Source organism: Columba livia, chromosome 1, assembly GCF_036013475.1.
Source record: "Columba livia isolate bColLiv1 breed racing homer chromosome 1, bColLiv1.pat.W.v2, whole genome shotgun sequence".
In the NCBI taxonomy this organism is placed as follows: domain Eukaryota; kingdom Metazoa; phylum Chordata; class Aves; order Columbiformes; family Columbidae; genus Columba; species Columba livia.
The window spans coordinates 141,309,626-141,327,284 of record NC_088602.1 but is presented as its reverse complement, the minus strand read 5'-3'; the positions used below and the strand labels follow the sequence as shown (position 1 = coordinate 141,327,284).

At 41.5% G+C, this 17,659-nt stretch overlaps 1 protein-coding gene and 1 long non-coding RNA gene across 3 annotated transcripts in view; one reads left to right on the top strand and one right to left on the bottom strand.

Annotated features, from left to right (window-relative positions):
- Positions 1–17,659, top strand: part of LOC102092424 (potassium voltage-gated channel subfamily KQT member 1) — a 492,070-nt gene that overhangs the window by 396,719 nt on the left and 77,692 nt on the right. The gene's annotated exons all lie outside the window — the stretch shown is intronic.
- On the bottom strand, positions 1,317–17,556 carry LOC135575654 (uncharacterized). Its single transcript, XR_010466835.1, has 3 exons — positions 17,176–17,556; positions 4,248–4,409; positions 1,317–3,023 (listed from the first exon to the last, which is right to left on the bottom strand). It is a non-coding gene; the product is annotated as an uncharacterized LOC135575654 (long non-coding RNA).

Sequence of the window (17,659 nt, the reverse complement as noted above, 5' to 3'; positions counted from 1 at the left end):
CCAAATATTGCTTTAAACTTTGTAATGGCTTGCAATGCTTGTGTGTTGTCTCATTCTTAGTTTGTTGAAAACTACGGAGCTTGCACTGGCTTTTCTCCAGTGATGTCTTTGCCCTTTTTGGAATAAAACCAAAAAACTAAACTATTATTTTCCTGCCACCCTGACAGTAAGTTAATTCCACACATGATCCTTGTCAGTCAGTTGTTTCCTAGTCAGGAAAGCCAGGGCTCAGGAGGGCTGCCCAAGTGTCATGGCTTGTTCTGAGGACTGGGTTTCCGCAAGCTTTAGTTTCTCATCTTGAAATGACATTACAGTCATCATTTCTCAATGTCACATGCCCAGTGTCTCTGGGTAGCTTTATAAAAAGCAATTAATTCTTACTTTAGACATGCAAGGCAACCTTTTTCCTTTTTTTTTTTTTTTTCCTTTGGTCTTCCTCAGAAGCTTGAAGGAAGAAGGAAAGAGCCATCTTGCAATGACAGAGCCTATTTCCTATATTCCTGCTGCTGCTCTTTCTTGTCAGATCCAGGGCTCCACTCATCACCATATCTGGACTTAAGATAACTTCAAGTTGGCTGAAGTTTCTGGCTGCTGTTTTGCTCTTGCTCTTGATTTTCTTGCTGCTTTGTTTTAGATCTGGGGACTCTCCCCTCTTTCTGCATGACACAGTTGGGTTTGTCTGCTGGTATCAGTTGAACTTCTCTGAACTCTCTTCTTGGAGACTGCAGAGATCTTGAGCAGCAGTGACTTTTCATCTCTCCTTTTTTCCATCTGCGGCACATAATTTAATTTGCTGTGTACTTAAGTTGCTGTAGTCTCACTTTCCTCTTTGAGCTTAATACACTGGTGTCCGGGTGAAAATTAATGGGCTGTGCTACACAGGAGGTCAGAGTAGATGATCTGGTTGTCCCTCCTGGCCTCAAACTTTATGAAGCCTGCCTAACTGACATTATACAATAAATCAGGAGAAACAAATGAAATGAGAGACCATGGTCTCTCCTACACACACACCTGCTGACCGTAAAAACTGAGGAGAGAGGAACTGAGTGATGAAGGGATACAGCAGCTTTTACATACAGGTTGCCAGTTCAAATCCAGCCATAGATGACTGAAAGTTTTTACTGACTGGAGGATTTGTAGCAGCCTTTGTGAAATGAGTTTGGTGGCCTCCGTCCATTTCCCATTAAGCATAAAAAACTCAACAGCCTTTTAATAGGTCCCATAAAATGGTGTAGGATCTCCATTTTAGAGGTTTTATTCGTATCAGTGTAGGGGTACATTGGCCGAATAGTGATTTTCCTTATACTGTTGACTAGTTTGTGGGACAAACAAGGGTATCTGGTATTCAGAAGTGCCAGCTTCCCAGAAGCCATAAATGCCACACTGCCATGTGGAGAACATAGTAAACACACACACTCCAAAGCACCTTGTAATGTTCAAGTTCTAAATTTCTTTTGTTTTGAATACAGCAAACTTTCACCACGAACAACAGCTTTACAGATATTTTCTCCGGGGTGGGGGGGATATATATATAAAAAAATATATAAAGAATAAATCCACAGTCAGTTTCCCACCAGGAAAAAAAAGTATAGCTGTGCTCATGCTTCTGCCTTGGAGCAGTCAGCTAGTCCATGCAACTTATTTAAGAGTCTGAAGTAATAGTATAAAAACAGACAGTCTCACACTGTCCAGTCGACATTCATGTGACATATGTAGTCACCAAGACAGTTAATCTATCCCATACCTTGCCTCTGGCATTTTTCAGGGGCTCAAGAGCCCCTGACTTTCCACACATCCAGCAAGATATTGCAGGTCCACGGGAATGCTGGCAGGTCTTCAGCCTATTCCCTGGATATTTCTAAGCATTCCTAAGAAAAAGTCTGACTGAATAAACTGTTCTGGAGGTAATGACCTGTTTTAACTGTCCCCTTTCCTAAGAACTCTTTGCAAGAACTGGGAACACTGAGCACATCTCTAGAAGTAATGAGACCTATGTGCATCTTGGTACACCTAGTAACACGGGTGAAGGAGATTCTGAAGGGGCAATTAAAAGAAGCTCTGAGGCCAAAGTGCTTAGCCAGCCAGGTTGAACCACATGTCTAGTGAATAAGTCATTTTTAGGGATACAAATATGCTGGAATTAAATTTTCACCATGCAGTTGCTGCTATCCTAATTTCTTAATTCAAGAGCTCATCTTCCTGAGCTGAAATCTCCAAGGGTCATTTCTGGATGGTAGAGTTTTCTCAGAGCAGCTTCAAATAAATTTTGGTAAAGTAGTCAACCCTTACCCATTATAACAAGTTATAAGAATTTAGTATTTCAGATTTGGAAAAGACCAGTTCTCTAATTTGCTAAAGCTTGTGTAACTTTGGGTAGGAAGAATGGTCTGAACAGATCTATATCATTCACAACAAAAGCATCTCCGTGAAATATCTGCCCATAAGATTCTGCATTACACTCACTTGCTGTGGCTAATAATAGGTAGATGTTATTTTACATATTGAGTACAGTATGGAAATTAATTCAAAAAGAAGCAGTTCAATGATTCATTAGGTATTTTCTGTATCTACTCAGGAATAGAATAGGCCGTTACATGAATTAATTATTCTTATGAATAAGAATCACAGAGGTAACACAAAAACTGAATGCAACAACACTGCAAACTATGGTCAAGCGCATCCTCAGAAGGCAATTAATTCTCCAGGCATACGGTCTGATTAGTACTGTAAGCAGCTCCAACCATACGGAAGACTTTTGGGGGCCCTTGAGTAAAAGTAAGTAACTGGGTTCTGGTGGAACTTCTCTTTCACCCACCCCCAAAGGCTTCATCTTTGAACATTCCTCACATGCGTGGCTCACACGATCGGTACTTCAACCCTGGCACGCTGCAGCTGCGCACACCCAGTCCACAGGTGTTCAGGTTTCTGTTGGCTCACCAGCCAGCTGCAGCCAAATCTGTCTATTGTCTCTGAGAGGGGCTGGCGTGGGCGAGGAGAGAGGCGTATCACTGGCAGTTGTTGCCCTGAGAAGGGAAAAGAGAGTAATTCCGTCATTAATCCTTCCCAAACGGCTCACCCCTTGGAGGAGCCCAACCCCTGACCGTGCAGCGGTGCCAGAACAAGAGGGGCGCTTCTGAGCCCGTCTCGGGTGGTAGGTGATGACTTTATGGGCACAGGTGCCGTTGCAGTGCTGAGCCTTTCCCCACCGAACACCTGCTGCAAGACCCCCACGGCCCAGTGATATATATGCAAACATGAATCTCATTGACCAAGAGTTGAACTCTAGTAAAAATCACTTTATGGCCTTCTTTGTGACCAGTGCAATGAATCCAAATTTCTTCTGGGTTTTTTTTTTTTTTTTCCTCAGGCAAATGGTCCCAAACAGCAAAACAAACACTTTTCTTTCCTCCTGAAACCCAGCTCTCAGCTCACGCAGTGTGAAAAACCACACTATGGAAAATCATGGAGGAGCTGACTGCCTGTCTTCCCTGTCAGTTTAACAGACCTGTGTTTGAAAAGAGCATGTTGTGGTAAAAGGCACTGAAGACATGCATTGGAAAAAGCTCATGAAATCTGAACATCAACTTGAGACAGGGAAAAGCAATTTAAAAAATATCATTTCCAGTACATCTGAATTTACACTTTCACCCTTAGTACTTACTAGAAACCTCACTTAAGCAAGAGAACGTATCTTAAACAGATTTTCTCTTTTATTCTTTAAGAGAACAAATCATAAGGAAAAAAATCTGTAAACTAGTTTCTCAAAACAACTTGACTGATTTGCAAACACTAGTCACCTATTACACCCCTCTAATTAAAACCAAATGCACTCTGCCAGCCTTTCTTCCTGTAAGAAATAAATTGTTAATGGAATTAGGAGAAATGGTAAATACTGTTACCAGTAGGATGGCTTTGTTGTTATATGTCTTTCCCCATCAATGTATGTTTTATAAAACACTGAAGTTCCCACAGTTTTGGTTTTTTTATGAGTGTCACCATGCAATACTACTTATCTGTGAGTTATATATCTTACTTGCAGTACAGACTCTGCTATGGAAAACACACCATTCTTGCTGCATCCATGAATAAACAGGCAGGCACACACTTGTAAAGCCACTATGACAAGTTAATGCACAAACAACCCTCAGGCTTGCACCTCCCATTTCCAAAATGAGCAGTACTTGCTTATTTTTGTTGTTCACATGCAGATGATTCATTAGCATTCTGAGTCCTTTATTTCTACTTACCCTTTTCTCTCAATTCTCTTTTGATACAAAAAACTGGATTTTGTAAGGCAGTGTGGTCCACTTTGTCGGAGTAGAGGTGTTTCATTTGTTATGTTCATTTTATGAGAGGAGAGTTTGTGAGCATTTTCAGTGAGAACTGCCTGCTTGTGAAAAGTTAACTGCCTGAAAAATAAATTCATATCCTTATTTACAGAACTGGTCAAAGAAATGCAATGTCAGCAAAGATAACAAGTGCCTATACAAGTGTCTGACCCAGGAGAGTTTCTTATGAATGACAATTTTGCAGACTGTTCACAAAGGCATTTATTTTATTAACTGACTCTTCTCAAGCACCCTAGCACTCCTGTGTATACACAGGTTGCATCCTCCAAGGGCCCTTTCTTAAATGCTTTAAAGGAAACTCCACTTATAAATTAATATCTTAAGGTTTTTTTCCAGTACTCTGGGAACTTAGTGTTTTATATGGGCAGTGCCATGACCTCGCTGCTTGTAAAGCATGGTGAAGAGAAGAAAAATGTCAGTGAGGACATGAGTATTATGGAGGGAATTGCACATCTATAAGCTTCTCTGCTGAAAAATCCCTCATTCTGTGCTGGAGAAGGACACAGCTATGTGTGTCCCTACCATAGTCCTCACGCTGTGGTTGCATCCCACACACCTCTGCCTCCGCAGAGCCTGAGCACTCTCGGGCTGGGCAGTGACAGGGCAGGAGCAGCTGGAGAATATCTCCACATAAGATGCTTTGCTTGACAAAACACTGACTTACTGCAAACGTGCTCTTTTATTGAAATTAACACTGGCAGCAACTTTAATGGGGAAGATTTTGCCAAGTCCAGCGAAGGATGTCTGCTCTAGAGAACAAGATCTGCCCCAGCAGAGATGGCACGGGCATCTCTGGGTTACTAGCTGCCTCAAAACGAGCCTCATGCCAGGGGAGGGAAAACTAGTTTTTCAGCAGTTTTTACAGCATCTTCCTGAGCTGTGGAAGACTTACATTCAGGTTGTTTCTTTAAGAAAGATGTGATTTAATTTACAAATATGGGAACTTTTAGCATCTTGGTTTTTATCATTGAACAAAATGTTATTTAGAGTTCCAAACAATGAAGGTAATTCATAAGCAAGTGTACTTGGTTCAACATGGGAGTTTTGCATGAATAGAGTATGCATTTTGTCATCAGACGTCCAGCTGTTCAGAGCTCAGCCGTATTAATCATCTCTTCACATCCTTTAATTTGTAATTCCCAGGAACTGCAAAGGAAGCTCAATACCAATGCAAAAGTCAGACTATCACTTTGGACAATAAATTCATGTAATCTGTATATAAAGTGGTGCATGTATATATTAATATGTATGCATATAGTGCTTTAAACAACACAGGGAATCAGTACAGTGTGTGCAGTTATGTCTAAGGTGTAATCTAGAGATGTGATTGCAGCATCTGATCTAATTTTAAGCTAAATTCATTACCTTGTCCAACACTCGGTGCCTCCTACCTAAGCAGTTAGGGCTCCCTGGCCTCCGTGCCACTGCCACTCCAGTTGCAGGGGTGAGGGGCAGCTTTAGGGCAGCTTTGATGTGTCTGTACCTGTGGCCCTATCTCTGATTACAACAGGAACATGCCAACAGGGAAGTTCCAGCTCTGAGGAGCCTAAAGCTTGTTATAAAGGCGTGGTATATCACTAAGACCCAAACTACAATGTCAGAAAAGAGAGAAGGTTGTTTTTAGTATCTTGTGACAGTCTCTTCGATATACTGCTGCTGCATGCAATCCTGGACAAATGTCTCTCCTGGCACGTTCCTCCTCTTCCCCATCTGTACTGTGACAATGAAAGCTTCTTCCCTCAAAGCAGTCCTGATCTTTGACTTTTAGAGTATAAAAAACAGTCACAGATCTGGATATAAGTAGTTGTTCCTATGGGTTAATTATTTGTCCTGCAGGGTAAGCCAAGAATACAGTATCTCAGGGAGAACAAGGACAATTTGGCTGGAATGAAGATTGTCAGTGCTCCCCCACGCAGGTCCCAACCCAAGGAGACCTACAGAAACCTTGCTCCAGTGTTTTGGCCTTTTATTAGCTCTGGTTTGGATTAATTTCCCCAAAACATTTCTGAATTATGTAATGCTTTCTGCAGCTCAGTGTTTTTTCTGTGCTATCATCTTAACTAGTGCAGTGGGTTGCCATGTAGAAACATGCAGAAACATGGCAGTTGCCAATTAGAAACTAATCATAATGAGCTGATCAGGGATCAATTAGAATTGCCTCTTATTAATCTGAGTACCAAATCCAGAGTCCAGCAGCTCCCCTCGGTGACATGTTTGTGCAGTTTTTCACCCTGAATATGATGTAACACAACAGAACAGAGAAGCACAAGGGAAGCTATATCATACCACATCATCCCAAGGTTTTCACTAGCTGTAGTTATCAGGAAATGATGTCAGAGTGTGTATTAGATGCCTACCCTATTTTGGCACTTTAAAAAAAAAAAACAAAACAAACAAACTGCCAAAATACCTTTAAGATTTTAGCCTTGGGAAAAATCCAATATGAAGTCAGTTGGCAGAGTCAGAAGCTGTACCCAGGTCTCCTGTGTCCCAGGGTGATGGCTTAGCCATAGGACTGCTTTTTTACACAAGGTCTGTTGGCACCATATAGCTTGTGTTTGACAGATTGTAAATCCAAGCAGAGTTGTGGAGAAATTAAAACTGTCCATGAATCCACTTAAATTTAGGAATCTGTCCCAGCAAAAGTAATGAAGGGTTTTGAAAATATTAAGAAAAACTACTTCAACATATTTAAAAATGGAAATGTGTTGCTTATGGAAAGCTGAAATATTGTGTTTCATCAATCCTGCAATGAAACTTTCTTTTACTCCAAGATGGCCTTTAAAATAATCCACCCATATTTTGTTAAAAATGAGGGAAGGAGGGCTTTAAAGGGCTAAGCATCTCAAAGCAAAACATCACATTTCAAGTAATACCAAGAGAAAATGTTTAAGTTCCTCTATGTCATTATAAAATCCATAAAATCTCAATACCTTGCAGATTGTACTCCCCAGCTCAGGTTGCTGTCTGTGATATATCTATGGATTTTACAGGGATATTTTTCAAGACCCTCCTCCCCTCCCTTGCACCGCTTCCCTCAAAATTCCAGTCCTTCACTCACTACCCTACCAGCTCTCCTGTGCCGACATCCAGTCTGTTCAGTTATGTGTTTAAAAGCAAAGCAAGCTGCCAGTCTGCTGCAGCTTTGAGCTGGAGCTCTTTGAAGGGACCCACAGAGGGAAGCTGACTGAATCAGCTCCCGGGGGATGCTGCAAGTCAGCAGACTCAGCCGTTAAGCTGCCGGGAGGTTCAAGTGAGGCTACCCATGGAAAAAGAAGAAAAAAGAAAGGAAAGAAAGGCAGATCAGAACCAAAGCTGGGTGAAGTCAGACTGGAAACACTTCAGACAATTCCTGGAAAGTAAACAAAGAAGAAGGGAAGAGAAAAAAAGATATAGGGAGAGTCTCTCTGTTGGAAGCTACACATGGGGCACTCGGCCATGGTCCTGATGGATGCGTGCAGATCATTCTGTAGGCTGATTACCTGGCATAAAATAACTGACCTTTCAGATGTTTCCCACTGAGAGACAGACACTGAGGGCAGTAGATGCTTCTGAGGGCAGAGTGCAAAGCTGCTAAAAAGTTTTAGCTGTACTACAGAGGCCAGTGATCTTTGAGAGCAGATCTTACCACAGGCATAGAAAATGACTGCTGTCTGCTCAGTGAGGACATGAAATAGCAGAGGAACAGCCCAAGCAGCCTGACTAAAGGGGTCATTATGTCTTTGTGCAACTTTGTCCATTAGATTTTGTGCAAAGCCCCCACACACTGGTGAATTGAAGAGCTATTGCTACGTGCAGATGCTACACATCTGCTACGTGTGCTCACGGCTTTCAAGGGTTCTTGGGCCAGGTTATTTCTCATAATGCTGCTACTATAGTTTTAAATGTCACCAGACACTGGCTTGGAAGCAAAAAAGTATCCCTTAAGAACCATTCATAAAAATCCATGTGTATGGATTATGAAAGTAGTATTTCAGCTGCAAGCTGAAATTTCTCAGATAAACTAGGTCTCTAAAAATAACACGGCTTTCCACAGTATCCTATTATAAAAATTGAGGTTGTAGTTCCACAGGAACTGCTCTTTAGCCTTATCTCTGCCTAGCTGCCTTCATCAGGATAGAAGCCTAGTGTTTAAAAACAGCACTATGCAGTAACAATCATTATATTCTTTCTGGGTCATTGCTTGTCTTTGCAAATGTGGCCTATTCAAAGAAATAAATAAATAAAGGGGGCAGGGGGGAAACAACACACATAGTTTTTGCTTTTCATTCTGGAGCTTCTCTGTGGCAAGAGCAAGTCCAGCTTTAGCTCCTGTGAAGTCTTCATATCTAGCACTTAACAGATCTGCCCTTTTTACTGGGCATTTTGCAAAAAGAGAGGAAAGTAGCTGTAGAAAAGTCAGTCCCCCATGGCTTTGGCAGGGAAGGTGCTCCAGAAGTCCCAGGGAGGACTGTCTGTGACAGGATGGAGAGTGAGAAGGGAAACAGCACAGCGCAGGGAATGAAACATCAGGCTGGTGTGTACCCTGGTTCCCTGCATTACAAAGCTGATAAATAGCTCTGCCTTGTCATAAACTGGTCCCCTAAGCTGTTTGGCTTCCTTCCCCAATGATGTGAGGAGTTTCAGGAAAAAGCAGAGCCAAGCCTGAAAGCAACACCAAGGTACTTACCTAACAGTGAAACTGGCTGAGTTATCATCACAGCTGTTCAGGCATGAAGTAAAGTTTTTTGATATCATGGTGTTGATAGAATAATAAAATCACAGAATGGTTTGGGTCGGAAGAGACCTTTAAAGATCATCTAGTCAACCCCCTGTGCCATGGGCAGGGACAACTTTCACTAGGCCAGGTTGCTCAAAGACCCACCCAACCTGGCTTTGAATTCTTCCAAGGATGGGGCATCCCTAATCTCTCTGGGCAACCTGTTCCAATGTCTCACTGCCCTCATCATAAAAAAAAAAAAAGCCTTTTCCTCATGTCCAATCAAAACTTATCCTACTTCAGTTTAAAACCATTGTCCATTGTCCTGCCACTACAGCCCTGGTAAAAAGTCTTTCTCCAGCTTTCTTTAAGCCCTCTTTGTATATTGAAAGGCCACAATAGGGTCTCCCCAGAGACTTTTCTTTCTCAGGCTGAACAACCCAAACTCTCTCAGCCTTTCCTCACAGGAGAGGTGTACCAGTCCCCTGATCATCTTTGTGGCCTCCTCTGGAAATGATATAACAGGTCCATGTCTGTCTTGCACTGGGGACCCCACAGCTGAAAGCAGGACTCCAGATGGAGTCTCACTAGAGCGGAGTAGAGCGGGAGAACCACCTCCCTCAACCTGCTGGCCATGCTCTTTTTGATGCAACGCAGGATTTCAGGGCTGCAGTCACACATTGCCAGCTCATATCCAGTTTTACATACACCAGTATTTTCAAGTCCTTCTCTACAGGGCTGCTCTCAATCAATTCATCACACAGTCTACACTGATATTGTGGATTGCCTCAACCTTGGACTTTGCCTTCATATTTTATCATCAGCAGCTGACCTTTATACTTGGCCTGATATCTGGTCATCAGTGGTGGAGAAGGCAGGATGTTCAGCATGGGTCTGCTTCACTTGTCTATGGAGAGAGAGAGAGAGGTCCTCCTCTGGAGCAGCAACCAATCTGCCACCCAATAGCAGCCTGAAATGTTCCTACATGTTGTCAGCTTGTGAATAGCACTGGAGACCATTTTTCATGACATTTCATTCAGCTGTGGTGTATTTGGAGCATACTGAGTTGTAAGGGTCAAAGCTTCTGTAAAAGAATACCCAGAATGCAGTTTGCAAAATACATCATGCAGAACTATATAGAGGATCAGAGAGGTTGGCAGGGCCTTCTGGAGATCATCTGATCCATATCTCTGCTCAAGCAGGGCCAACTTGAGGTGGTCCACCAGGACCATGTCCAGATGGCTTTTGAATATTTCCAAGATTGGAGAATCCACCATCTCTCTGGGCTAGTGCTCAGTCACCCCCATAGTCAAAAAGTGTTTCCTGATGTTCAGGTTGTGCCCATTGCCTCTGATTCCATCATTGGGCACCTCTGAAAAGAGCGTGGCTCCTTCCTCTTTACATCTTTCCTTCAGGCATTTCTATACATTGATAAGATCCCCCTGAGCCTTCCTTTCTCTAGGCTAAACAGTGTCAGCTCTCTCAGCCTTTCCTCATAGGGGAGATGCTTCAATCCCTGGACCATTTGAGTGCCCCTTTATTGGACTGTCTCAGGCATGTTTGTGTCTTTTTTGTACTGTGGAGCCCAGAACTGGATATAGTACTCCCAGGGTAACTTCACCAGGGCTGAATAAAGGGAAAGGATCACCTCCTTCAACCTGCTGGCAATATTTCTCCCAATTCAGCCCAGGACACCATTAGCATTCTTGGCTGTCAAGGCTTGTTGTTGTATCATGTTCAACTTGTTGCCCACCAGCCCTCTTGGATCTTTTTCTGCAAAGCTGCTTTCCAGCTGAGCAGCCCTCAGCACATACTGGTGCATGGGGTTCTTCCTCCCCAGGTGCAAGGACTTTGCATTTCCCCTTGTTCAACTGCACAAGGTTCCTGCCAGCCCATTACTTGAGCCTGTCAAGGTCCCTCTGATGGCGGCACAACCTTCTGGCTTATCAGCCATTCCTCCCAGTTTGATGCCATCTGTGAAGTCACTGAGAATCAGCTGAAATGGCTCCCTTAAAGCAACTACTTTCCTACTCTGCAATTAAAGGGTCAGGGCACAGCATCAGATGCTCAGATCTGGTTAGGTTCATGCATAGCTTTTCGATTCGCAAATGCTGTTGGGTTAAACTCAGAGGATCTTCAGCTGCTTTAACAACAGCAGTTGAGGTGTGGATCGGCCATTCCTACCACAGGCAGTGACAGACTCAAAGAGAAGGGAAGGTAGGGGCAATACCTTCTTCATCTATCTGAACTTAACCTGTCAGATATGAGCCAAAACTCTCATGTAATTGACATTTTTCTTATGTCCCACATTGGACAGGTAGATAGGTGTAATTCTGTCCATGTTCAGCTCTGTACAATAGCTCTCCATCCCAATCAGTGTACCAAGATGATGGCTGGCCTCTGTGGCAATTCAGTCACTAGCTAGAACTAGTATATGGTTTGTATAGGTGTGTATACATATAAATGTATATTATATAGGGATAATGGCCCTGTGGCATTACAGCAGAAGTGACTGACACCTGGTGGGACCCCACATTCAGGAGTCCCAGGAGACAACGTCCTTCCTGATAGCACATAACCTGTTGCCTCCTCTGTTGCATGGTGCTGTGTAGCAGCCACATCACCTGTCTCATATTGCATGTGACACACAGGATTTGAGAACCTGACCAGTCATTTATTTCACTTCTCCTTGGGCATTTGGAGTGTCAATAGCTGAGGCAGAATGGTCGTCAACAAATGAGGATGCCCCTCGAGATCAGCAGATTTGTGATAGGGAAGTCAAGTCAGATAACAGTTGGGCTTTTCTCTGCCACAGCTGCACCACCTCCTTTCCCTCCCAGCAGGTTTGCAACTGCAGCCCAAACACTGTATAATCCGTCTTTCCTCTCTCCTTAGGCAGACATATCCACTTGGTACCCTTGAGGGGCACAGTAGTTGTGGAGCAACTTTTTTTCTTGGGATTGCTATTTTTGAGTGAAAAGTGGAGAATGTCCCCATGAAAATTTATCTTGGAGCTCAGTTACTTTGGAGAAACTGTTCCCAAATATCCTTTGATTCAAAAAGAATGTGTTCAAGTTTTGGAAACAAAGTTTTAGGGGGGGGTTTATGGTACTATTAACTTCCAGCTTTGAGTCTCATCGTCTACAGAATGGAAAAGATACTAACTTTCACTGCTATAAATTAAAACCTAGAAAAATCTTACATTTATTGAAAAAATAAGGATGCCTGCCAAAAGGGCTTTCTCTCTTGATAATACTGAAGGTCTTAAAGTACATCTGTATGTTATCCTCACTGGGTCTGACAAGGGAAAATAGTCATGGAACATGAATACTTTTGCTTTGTCATATCATGTCAAGCTCTGAGAGATCTTTGGACCATTTACATGTTTAAGAATAGAGGCTGACAACCTGAAGTCCAGTATGTCTTCCAGCCTGCAGACAAACTAGGTTTTCTACAACTGCACCATGAAGATCCTTCTTGGCTGAAGCATTAATAGCAAGTGCTCTAAAATAGGACATCCTACTTTAAGACTGCTAGAAACCCAAGCAAAGCAGGGTAGGCTAAGGTGAGAATACTCTGCACTTGAAAACCAGCTTGGCATTTTGTCTGAACACCGCTGCTCCAGAAGCAAATATATTCCAGATTGTGCAGGGAGTGTTTTCTACACTGTCCAAACTGAGGAAGAGGCATTTCTGCATATGATGGGGAGAAGGAGAGTTACTTCCATACACCAGCATTCTCTGCTGGCTAGAAAGAAAACAGCAAGTGCAATGGCGAGCCAAAGGAGTTTCCAAGAAACTGACAGTTGTAAATCCTGTCTGCAAGGCAGGTGGCAAGTATGACTGAATATAAAACAACCTTACTGTATATAAGGGAAGTTAAAAAATTATTCTCTTGGTGTTGTGATTTATTTATCTACCCTAAATTCAAGATGTGGTCAAGACCCAGCAGCAGATTTGGAAGCAGAATTTGAGTGTCCAGAGCTCCCGAGTGGTTTGAGCTGGGATTTGTACCACTTGCCAAACTCACATCTGGATTTGGCTTTGCTCCTTCCTCACTAGTCTTCCAAATTTTCAAATACAAAATATGGATTTGAGCATGTTCTTTTCTATACTTTCTGATTCCCCTCCTGTATCAGGGTTAAAATGGGTGTAGCTACATCAGCTTTTAGCTAATATTGTCGGTATCAGAGAAGGGACTCCTGGTTTTGGACTTGTGTCCTTGATTTTAAACAAGATGCATAAGAACTCTGAAAAGTGCACAAGACAGAATATGTACTCATTTACTGCGATAGCATTTAAAGAAGAGAAGCATGTGTACTAAACAGAAACTTTCAGGTTTAATATATGACCTCAAGGAGGCCAAACTGAGCACCTGCCCTTTCCCATTCATTTCATCCCTTGAACATCTTACCTGAGACTTTGCGAATACAGTCTTTCCAGTGCAGTGTCCCCATATGCTTTAATGCGTGCCCTGCAGATTGAAAAGGGGGAGGTGTCCTGTCCAAATTTTGAAATTATTCTGTCTAATGTGTTCTGAAAACGCAAATCAACTCTCACACTTTACCCATTCATTGAGCCCTTGGCAAGAGTTTTTCACCTTCATTCTGCCCCGACTGGGTGTTCTGTGAAACACATTAAAGCCCAAAGCCTTCTGAATGGTTTTTCTTCCATTTAATAATATTTTTAATAGCCAAGTGAAGGAGCGTTAAAACGTTTTTATAATTAATAAAATAGCAGGCTAGAAAAAGGATTCTGGGTATTGTATTTGGGATACTATAGCAGCTGTTCAGTATTACTGAATTTTTACGTCCCCAAAGAAGTCTTGTTAGAGTTGGAGACAAAGAAGTCTTTCTGACTAGTTTCCTTTATTTCATTGCATATGGTGTCCTCCAGGTGCACAAGTCTGAAGGTCCCTTTTTTGGAAAAAGTAAGCAGCAATCTCAAGAAATTATGCCAGTCCTTGTGTATGTTTCACAGCTGTTTCCAAATATTGTCATGGCGGTTGGGAAGCAACAAAGTTTGAGACTGTTTTCAGTTTGGTCAGTGTTGTATATTCATTTTTCTAGCTGTTGAGTAAATTTACTCTGAATAAATTGCTCCTTTACTGCTTTAGCTGTATCATCATTATTTTATATCCAGGTCAATGTATGTACATCAGCAGACAAAAGTTCTCTTTATTTGGCAGCTATTAAATATACACACAGTAGTTCATGTAGACATGTATGTGCTGTCTGCTGCTATGCTGCAATCTATATGTGTGTGTTTGTGTGTGTGTGTACATTACATGTGTATGGATGTGACATATAAAATTTGAAATATTATTCATAGTGAAAAAAATAGAAGTGGATTTCATCATTGATCAAGTTTGGTTTAACTCATGCTTGAGGTGTATTATCTGCTGCATTTTCATGAAGGCAATCTCCTCTAAATCTGGATTGACCTCTCCCTAAAAATAAATATTTGGAAGGCACTTGAATGTTCTAGTTCAGAGTGTTTCACACAATTTAAGTATAGATTTTCTTTGGAATACTCATCAAATCATGCCTGTGTTTGGATAATGAGTTTTATTTTTGTTTTTTACTAGTAAGATCTGAGAACCTGGTGGCTTGGCCTTGCAAACAAAAGGACTTTTTTCAGTGCAATGTAAGTGCAGTCTAGGGAGAAAAGGACTAAACAAGAGGAGAGAGATTATATTTTTGGACTCAAGGATATATTTTGTTGAAAGAAAAATTATATCAGTTCAAACCTAAAGCCTGATTCTTTTCTCCTTGATAGTGCAGTCAGATAAGGAACTCCACAATGTGGAATCATAGAATCATTTTGATTGAAAGAGACCCTCAACATCATTGAGTCCAACTATATGAAGATGATGTCGGTTGGAGGAGATTCAGGGCCACTTTTTCAGTTGGTCCCTTGAGGATTTCTCACATGAAAGTAGGAGGTGAAACTATCTGACAGTAGTAAAATAACAAGAGTCCTTTTTCTTCTGGGTATCTGGCCCACCATGTGAAGAGACAATGGCCAGTCATTTTGTTTGAGAAATGCAGTCATAGCATCATGGATCATAAATTACATAAGGTTCAGAAATCTGAAAGCATCTTCTCTTCCAGCCTTGCTTAAACAACTCCCTTCAATTATTCATTTTTCCTATACAGGTAATAGTTGAATTTTCCTGGTGTTTGAATTTATGTAATAAAATTAAAAAAAAAAAAAAAAGCAACTAAGATGGCACAAATATCTCCTTCAAGCTATAACTGTTCTAAGCCAAAGAGATTATCGCCTCTGGCTACATTTCTTTGCTCCGATTACCATAAATCTTGGCCCATTCCAATATGCAGCTATGCTGCTCTGATGAGTGCTTTCCATCTTGCTGCAGATTAAGAATGAGATATGCTCCAATGGGGCAGTAGTGAAGAGTTGAGGGAATGCAGAATTTAATACCCTGCATCCAAAGGAAGATGCAGGGTATCTCTGAACATAGCTGATCTTTCGCTTTTTTCCTCCTCTAAGTAGCCTGTAGCTTCTTCGGGCTGCTAGAGGAGAATTACACAGTGGATGGCAATGTGTATATATTCATTTTCAGATGTATATATATATATATATTCATTTTCACTAGCCTGCTAGCAAGAGTCAAAACTGCTAGTATAAATGTTTTCAAATGATCATCATATGTTCTGTATTTTTTTTCATAAAGTCCTCAAACCATAAGAGATCTAAACTAGTGTCATGACTGAGGAGAGGGCAAGTGGAAAGGCCTGGAGACTAAAGATCCCTGCTCCTGGAAAAGGCCTTAACCAACACTTCACCATTGATCACAGGCTGGATTCTGCATGTTGTGTGCATGTGTAAGAAGAGACAGTCTCTTTCTCGCACAGTTTACAACCTGGCAGTCATCTCCAGTAGTTTCTACCAGTCAGCCTATTTAACACCATAGAAGAGAAAAATCATTGTGTGGTTGTCTGGGATCTCCTCCCTCAAAAAACTCTTTTTTTTTTTTTTAATTAATGTTGTTTAGTACACTCCAAAACCAAATATTTGTTCTCTGAATGCATCCTTATGAGCCAGGAATAAATGTCCCAAAGAGAGTGATTAATGTCAGTCTGTGTGGGTGTGGATTTGCTGTGGGCATGCACATGCACACCCACAAGCTCTCACACCCACACTTACACACAAGCCTGGTAATTGTTTGCATATTTAGTTGTAGAATTTTTGGCATTTGGGCATTCTGCTATTTTTTTAAACTGCAAATACATTTGGGTCAGATTAGCAGGAGCAGCCAAGGAGCCATATCACTCACTCAGTCCTGAGACATCTGTGCTTATATTTACTTGGAGCAGAAGTGAAACAGAGGTACAGAGTGCTGTTTAGTGAAGATCCAACAGAAAACCATCTTACCAGCAAGCCTACAGTTAACCTAGCAGGGACAGCTCAGGTCAGAAGACAGATGGATTACTAGAGCTGGATCTGAGAGGTTCGGATTGCTAGGGGTTTAATCCAGGAAGCAGCGATTGCTTGCTATTCTCTCATTTTCTCAGGCATTAATTTCACTTGCAAACACATAAGTATGCTCTGTTCACACTGTAAAATGAGTCATTTGCAAAATGACTAAAATTTCCAGTCATTTTGCAAAATGATTGTTTCCGCCAGTTATTTAGTAAAATTACCATTTCATTAATTTCTCAAAATTTGGCATTATTTTTCTACATGTGTATTTCTACAGAACCATACTGTCACTTACTTCCATGCTTGGGACTATATTTTAAATTTATTTAAATTGTAAGTCATTTCACAAAACAGACACATATCTCACATTATAAATGCAAAACTTATTATGGGACCTTTAAGGTTATTAGAAGGTTTGTTACATAGTTATTATGGACACATCAACAGCATATTTCAGAGTATATCTAGTCACTGAAAAATAAATATTTTCTCTGAATTCTTCTCCATAAGCAAAAGCAGCACTTCCTTTCTAGTGTTAGATACTTCCTTTCTAGTGTTAGATACACAGCACCTTCCTGAACCAGTCTGCCACACATGGCATCCCATCAGAATGCTTTGCTTGGATCCTTGGATCCATAGAGCTTGGATCCTGGGGACACTGGAAAGGGAAGTTCAGACCTACCTGAATGGGTCAGATGATCCCCATGTCCCCTATTTGTCGTCACAGACCTAAACTTGTTCTCCAGAGAAGAGAGAACTGTTACCCTAGTCAGGATCAACTTCACATGGTCTCTGACAGATTCTTTTACTGCTCCCAGCAGTACTGCGCTCTCATGCCGGGCAGATTGCAGCAGTAATAGAAGCCTTTTCATAAATATTATATATCTTGTAGATGTAATGTGGTTGTGGCTAGGATAAAATCAGCTTTTTAGCATTTCAGGTAATACTGGGAACACTTCTGGTATCTCGGATTACCCGTTATGCTGGTCAGTCACAAAGGCCTGAAACTTTTAGTCACTGATTTCCTAATATGATTATATGTTTATTCATGTGTATTTACATATAAGTATACACAGGGTTTTCATAGCCACCCAGATTACAAGTCTGAGCAGAAATCTGCCCTGGCCAAGTACTGAGCAAATCTCCCTTACAGTCAATTAATGAAA